General features: G+C 39.6%; 1 pseudogene; it reads left to right on the forward strand.

Annotated features, from left to right (window-relative positions):
• Positions 1–7,059: 7,059 nt before the first annotated feature.
• On the forward strand, positions 7,060–7,175 carry LOC143295544 (5S ribosomal RNA; annotated as a pseudogene).
• Positions 7,176–7,393: the final 218 nt, after the last annotated feature.

The raw sequence follows: 7,393 nt of genomic DNA on the forward strand, positions 1-7,393 counted from the left end.
TTCTCATAGTCTTACTTTTATTACATTTTGTTTTTCTGCAACCCTACATATTTGTTCACTGTGAGGATAACGCTAATCAATTTTTTGTTGATTGACTGAATAGAAAGATACAAAGAATCCTGAAGTTTTGATCACAGTTCTTCAGATAGAGGAAAACGTTTGTCAAGTGATATAAATCATACAAATCCCATTTCATAAAGATGAACAGTAGTACTTTAAACAGTTAAACACTGGGGAGAATTGATGTGAAAATGGAGTGCCTGCAGTGTTTCTGGAAAATAAAATCATCCAGGGCGGGGAAGTTAGTTTAGGTATTTTGGGTTCCATGTTACATATGTCATAAGGTTTTAGGTAATCATAAATAAAATACATAATTTTGCACAGGCTTTGTTTGAATGCATTGCACTGGCTAAGGATCGCATGATAGATTCATTACTATCATTATTATAAATCCAGTAATTCAAACATCTGTGTCGGGAAAGTTAGTTTAGGTAACTTGGATTCAATGTTACACGTGTTACAACAAAGTTTTACATAATCATTAATAAAATTTTTGATCCATTGTTATTATGATTATTATTTATATTCCACGCTAAATCGACGTCTACTGCGCCAGGGTTCGTGAGTCGCATTTGCAAATACCGGTTCATTTCCAAAGAAAAATATGTATTTCATACCGTTCTTTTCACATCAAGACATGAAGTTCAATTTTGCCATCATCTGCTTTCCATACTTTCCGAATTTATTGTCTGGACATTCACTGAAACCGAACCGGGTTAACACATATTTAGATATATATATTCTACACGTTAATAAGCCGAGCATGGAGTATATCCAAGTTGTGCATTGCGTAAAATATCAACAAAATTGTACTTACGAACTAAATGATCCCGTGCTGCCCGCTTCGTAAATTCACCTTTGCAGTCGGTATAATACCGATTTCATTATGATATGTCATGAATGGTAAGAAACTGGAAAACATTCATAAAAGCGGATTTGCGTCTTCTACTAATTTAGTATAAAATGCATTGAATTGAAAATGCTTGTTTCCTTTTGACCCCAAAGAGCTCTGTTCCTAGCTTTCTGTTCAGAATCAGTTGTCTGCTGCAGTGACCTGCTCACAGATCAGCGTTAGCGCGGCAGCAGTCAGTCACATGTACTGTACCGCGCTGAACGCTTTCCTCTGGCGACCCCTTATACCGCGCTTGCGTAACCTTCGCATGTGCTTGCCTTGCCACTCTTTTGTAAGGCGCTCTCACAGAGGCGGAAGTAATAAAAACATTCGATTCTTGACATTCAGAATCAAAATCTACTTATGTTCCCGCCCCCCCTATAGTGGATCAACTTTATATCAGTGTGATCAGTATGATTTATTCTATTTCATCGTAAAAACAAAACAAAAAAACCAGTTTTGTTGCAAACATTTTGACCTAACGCAAATCTTAATCTAAATTCCCTGGCCTATTAGTAAGACAGAGCCTTTGAACACCTCTGGATACAATCATAGCATAACTCTCTCTCTCTCTCTCTCTCTCTCTCTCTCTCTCTCTCATCTAGGAAATTTCCATCAAGAGTCTCTTTTTAAGTTTTGAACTTTTAAGTTATTACCGCCCGCACACTGGCTTCATAGGCCGTGTCTATCTTTATCGAATATAGATTCGAAGAAAAACTTAAGAGTGTACTTTTATTCAAAATTTTGCTTCGTTCTTTTCAGTAGATGTTCCTGTTAGTCATTGCAAGACACATTGTTAACATGACTGAGGTTCCTGCCATACTGTGGGCAGTTTTTCTTTGGTAAAAAAGCCTGTCTCCAGTAAATGTACTGTTACATCATGTGTTTCATTATTTTATAAGCTGTGTAGAACTGGGATAATCATTATTATTATCATAGATCAAAATGCATATCAAAACATAGACATGACGGGCGCAGTAGCCGAGTGGTCAAAGTGTTGGACTTTCAATCTGAGGGTCCCGGGTTCGAATCATGGTTATGGCGCCTGGTGGGTAAAGGGTGAAGATCTTTACGATCTCCCAGATCAACATATATGCAGACCTGCTTGTGCCTGAACCCCGTTCGTGTGTATATGCAAGCAGAAGATCAAATATGCACGTTAAAATATCATGTAATCCTGTCAGTGGGTTATGGAAACAATAACATACCCAGCATATACACCCCTGAAAGTGGAGTATGGCTGCCTACATGGTGGGGTAAAAACAGTCATACAAGTAAAAAGCCCACTTTTTTATACTAGTGAACATGGGAGTTGCTGCCCACGAACGCAGAAGAAGAAGAAATGCATATTAAAACACACACACACAGACTTACACGGAGACTTACTCGTGCTTGAATTCAACGGCCAGTCGTCTTTCAGAGCTGGTACCACCCTTTGCTCGCATGCCCTGGAGCCATGTGACCTCAAGGGTTTTCCTCAAACGCCAGGTGGGCTCCGTAAAATACGTGCTCGATTCAGCGCCTTCGCCCCAGTGGCGTCTCATCAAATGATTACTGCAACACCACAATCACCAATGGTCAGTCAGTGAACACAACAGCACAGTCACCACCACTTTGATGACACAGCAACTGGGGAGAAGAAGGAGGCAAGACTAATGATTGGTCTTTTGCAGAATGGAGAACAAAATATGTTTGTCTTGATAATAAGTAATAATGATGCAGACAACAATAATTATCAATTCGAGTTCAGTGGGTTCATGTACATGATTTCCGTATGGTATGCACATACATTTTGCGTATCCTTAGAATCAACAGGAATGCTGCATGCATTATGTATTTCATTATTGAATCGCTACCAGCAAAACTGACATCAATCTACACCTTCATTACAAATTATAAAGTACATAAATGTATAATTATATAATACAACCGGCCACTTGACAAAACTGACATCAAATGATATTTGTGTGTGTGTAACTGTACCCACACGTTTACCTACCCCACCGACCCACTCACACGCACGTTCTCCCGATTCCCCAACCCTGAAAAAAAGGGGAGAAAACTGAGAACTTACTTCAGGTATTGTACCATCGGGGGGCGCTCAGATAATTCAGGCATTGTTTCTGAAAAGGAAACACATGAATTTGATTCAGTTCACTTTTTGTACAACATAAACAACAACAACAATCATACTAATAATGACATAACTCAGAATAACAAGAAACAAAAATTGTGGAATCTGTTTCACTGAACTCATAGTACTCTAATAATAGAGATAATATAATAATGGTAGTAATAACAGAACACGAAGAGGAATGGGGGAAAATATCGGTACAATGTGTGTAAATACAGTCCCAGCAAGAAGCAACGTGAAAAAAAGGTGTGGAAGAGTATTTGTATGTCATCAGCTTAACTCACTCAGTACGGCCAGTCCTCTCTTCTCCTCTACACAGACCCCTCAGATGTCCAGTGGGTGTCTGAATGACCCAACCTTTAGCTTCCGTCGTCAGAATTGTGGTATTCTTTGTCAACATTCACGTCTTCAGTATAAGAGCCTTCCGCTTGTAATATTTTGATGATGGTAATTGGGGTGAAACGCTGTTAACGTCGTCTCTTTCGCCGTTCGTATGGAAAGAGTTAAAAGAGACAGGAGGGTAAAAGTAAACCCACAATGCAGAAAATAGAGTTTGTTCATGTATGTAGAACATGCATGCGCACACACACGTGCGTACGCATGCGTGTGATGGGTCCTTGCGAATTCACAGTGTTTTCCATAATTTCGTGAAAATTTAACAGAGAAGTGAAAAAATATGTCAGAGAGCGTGTGTTGCTTTTGACAATTATAGTTTGAATGCTCAGTCCATATTCGTGATGCTTTCTGTGCACATTTTCTCAAGACTTAATTTAAAAACAAAACAAAAAAACACACACAAAAAAAACCCAAAAAACAACAACACTAAATAATTTTTTTTTAAATAAGTAAATGAATATATATGTATAAGACGGGACTGTAGGGGTACGTGACCTCATCTGAGTTTGGAGCAGCCAAACAGGACAGTGAGCACGATTCAAAACACCTCCCTACATTCCATACCCGCTTTCTCTACTTGGTCTCCCTTCCATGTCTGGGCTCTAACGGTTCAGTTTCATTTACCCAAGGAGGTGTCATTGCGTTCAGACAAATCCATATACGCTACAGCACATCTGCTAAGCAGATGCCTGACCAGCAGCATAACCCAACGCGCTTTGTCAGGCCTTGAGCGAGAAAACAAAAATGAAGTACAATTAATGAACAGATAATTAATGATGTGATAAAGTAAGATAGAACCCCCCCCACCCCCACCCCCCCCACCCCCCCCCCCAAAAAAAAAAGAAATTAAAAGAAACAAACCATAGAAAATAAATAATGTTATGAGTAATAATCATGAATAAGAATGATAAAAAGAATGTAGAACACACACACACACACACACACACACACACACACACACACACACACTTCCTACGTAATGCAGCTTCCACAACACACACACACACACACACACACACACACATGCCTATGCTCCGTTGCTCCACAATACCTACAAAACAGAAAAACACATCCACACCCCCAACACACACACACACACACACACAGTGGTTACCGCACTGTTCAACGATCCACTGTCTCTACACCTACCCCTCCCCTTTCTCCCCCTCCCCCCCTCCCCCCCACCTCCAACCCCTTCCCGTGCTGTTCTCTCTGTGTCGCCCCCTGTCACACAGTTTCGGCCAGCGCTGTAAGCACGGATCCCATTGGCTGAAGAGTCAGCAAACCCCGGACTGACTGGCCCTAATGCACCACGCTGAATACAGACAGCTGACTGGTGGCCACGCCTTCCCTGTCCACCCTGCACCACGGGCTGAGAGTGGGGTTGGTGTGTGTGGGTGGGCAATGTGAGCCGTGACGTTGAACTGAACTACCTGTTGGCTATCTTCAAAGCCTCAGGCCTATTGGCCGTTCAGCTCAGCTCAGTCGAGGAGGGCGTGTACACGCACTTGAGACCGTGTGCTGGGTAGACGATCTTTTATTTTTCAAAAAACAAAAAGATAAAAAAAGAAATCTGAATTTGAAGAGAAAAAAATCTCTTAGGACATTTCAGTTCACCGCTGACTGCAGTCTATCAATATACAATTATCGATCAGGCCCTGGAAGTTTTCTGCAGCGAACATAGAAATAAATACGCAACTCTCCAATTGTAAAAAAAGTTAAGCAACAGATATTTGCCAACAAAAGACATACAGAACACTACTCACAAAAGATATTCATTGAAAAAGGCTCTCGAAAAAAATCAATACTGTTTATAAAAGATATTCATTGTTTATAAAAAAAAAAAATTTATTTTTAATTCATTGAAAAAGGCTGTCAGGAAAAAAATTCAGAATACTGTTTATAAAAGATATTCATTGAAAAAATCTCTCAAGATGGATTGAAAAAAACAAACAAAAAAAACGTAGAAATATAAAGTGATTTCCGCCGTTCAAGCAGGAAAAAAGAAATATTTCCTATCTGTAATTGTAATGAAAAAGGTAGTAAAATAATATGGAAAGCCATACATCTACCAACAAATGAAAACGTTAATTCCAGTTCAAACCTTTAAAGTCACATAGCCTAGTAGTTGATAAACAAAATCAGCATTTCTCAATCGCAACAAAACAATTCGAAATGATTCGTTAAAAGTTAAACACACAAAATAACTCAATAAAATGCTACCAAGCAAAGAATGGTAATCAGACTTGGATATACGTGCTTTGGGTGTTCTGGAAGGTTTCTTTGCTCTAAGCCAATTATAACAGCCACTCGTGTTTTTTTGGCGTCATCTCCCATGTATTGCTCATTAAAAGGGATAGCAATTTATAACATGCCCCCTATACACTGGAATTAATTTTATCTTTTTCTTTCCAACAGACACAAAAAGCAGCGTGTTTATGCCTGTGTTTACACCACATTTTCTTTATCAAGAAAAAAAAGGCGTTCCACAAGGTTCAGTACTGGGCCCTAAATTGTTTTCATCATACATCAAAGGTAGAAGGACAACGTGACATGTTTTCTGATGACAATACTTTTGATACAAGTAATGCTGAATCTCAGACGGCTCATTTTACCATACCATAAACTACAAACCTTCTTGTTAAATGGACACATTCAAATCACATTGTTCTTCATCACCTTAAAATTAAATATATGATTCCACGTGACGAAACCGGAACCAAACGCAAAAAACTTTCCCCAGATTAGCCAGTCCTTATACTGCTTACAAAAAGCTAGAAGAACTGTCAGTCATAAAAGTCTTACGAATAATGATTGGACAACAGTCTAACCTGGTGAAAACTCGAAACTATGTCAAAACCTCTTGCTTCAAAACTATACAAGATAAGGAAAACAAAGATTTGGTTTAATTTATTGTGATGAAACCTTTTTCAAACACCAGTTCAATCTATTTTGAACTATGATTTTACGTTTTGGGATTCTGGTGTCAATAATTTGCTTGAAGCACCGGTAAACATTCACAAATCTACAACAGCAACAGAGACGTTGCTGAAAAAAAAAAATCCAGTCACCAAGTGATAAACAAGCCAATCTTTATTGCATGCAAAAGCTCCATTTCCGTACTGCGAACTCCAGCTATCTCTTTTTCACATGAACTTCGTGCGATGTAATGACTTGTGACCACCCTTATGATTGAATGCGGAACGAGTGCGCGTGCACTGACGATACCACGTGACATACCTGTCTCCTGGCCAGAGACCTGTCTCCTGGCCATCATCCCTCTTATCTACATCCCCACCCCAGACCCCAATAATTCCCCATCCCACACACCAGCTTTGGAACTGAATGAAATATGGTTAGAAATAAATCAGCTTTGAATTTTGAAAAGGTGCTAATCTTTTGGCCTTCCCCTTTCTGATGATCATTGTTATCAATTTATACACACACACACACACACACACACACACATATATATATATATATTCGATCATGACGATGTAGACCCGATATAGAGTTCCCGACTACCTCAAACCCCAACACAGCCCTTCCAAAACAGCATTCCCTTTTCTGATAATTCACCAACGGCCATACATTCAAAACACCGGTTCTCGTTTGATCAACGAAGTTAAGCAAAGTCGGGCCCGGTTAGTACTTGGATGGGTGACCGCCTGGGAACACCAGGTGCTGTTGGCACATATTTTTGAAAATGGATTTGTCCGAACGCAGTGACGCCTCCCTGAGCTACTGAAACTGATAATTCAGGTCATTAATATCTGATGGTGGGGTTGAAGACTACATAGGCCCCTGTATCATGGCATTTTTAATCAGGAGACCTTGCCACCCCACACCCAAACCACCCCCTTCCCTAAATGTTCACAAAACTGTAAACGTTTTATGTTCACTAATTTCTA

This window comes from Babylonia areolata, chromosome 20 (assembly GCF_041734735.1).
Source record: "Babylonia areolata isolate BAREFJ2019XMU chromosome 20, ASM4173473v1, whole genome shotgun sequence".
NCBI classification, from domain to species: Eukaryota; Metazoa; Mollusca; class Gastropoda; order Neogastropoda; family Buccinidae; genus Babylonia; species Babylonia areolata.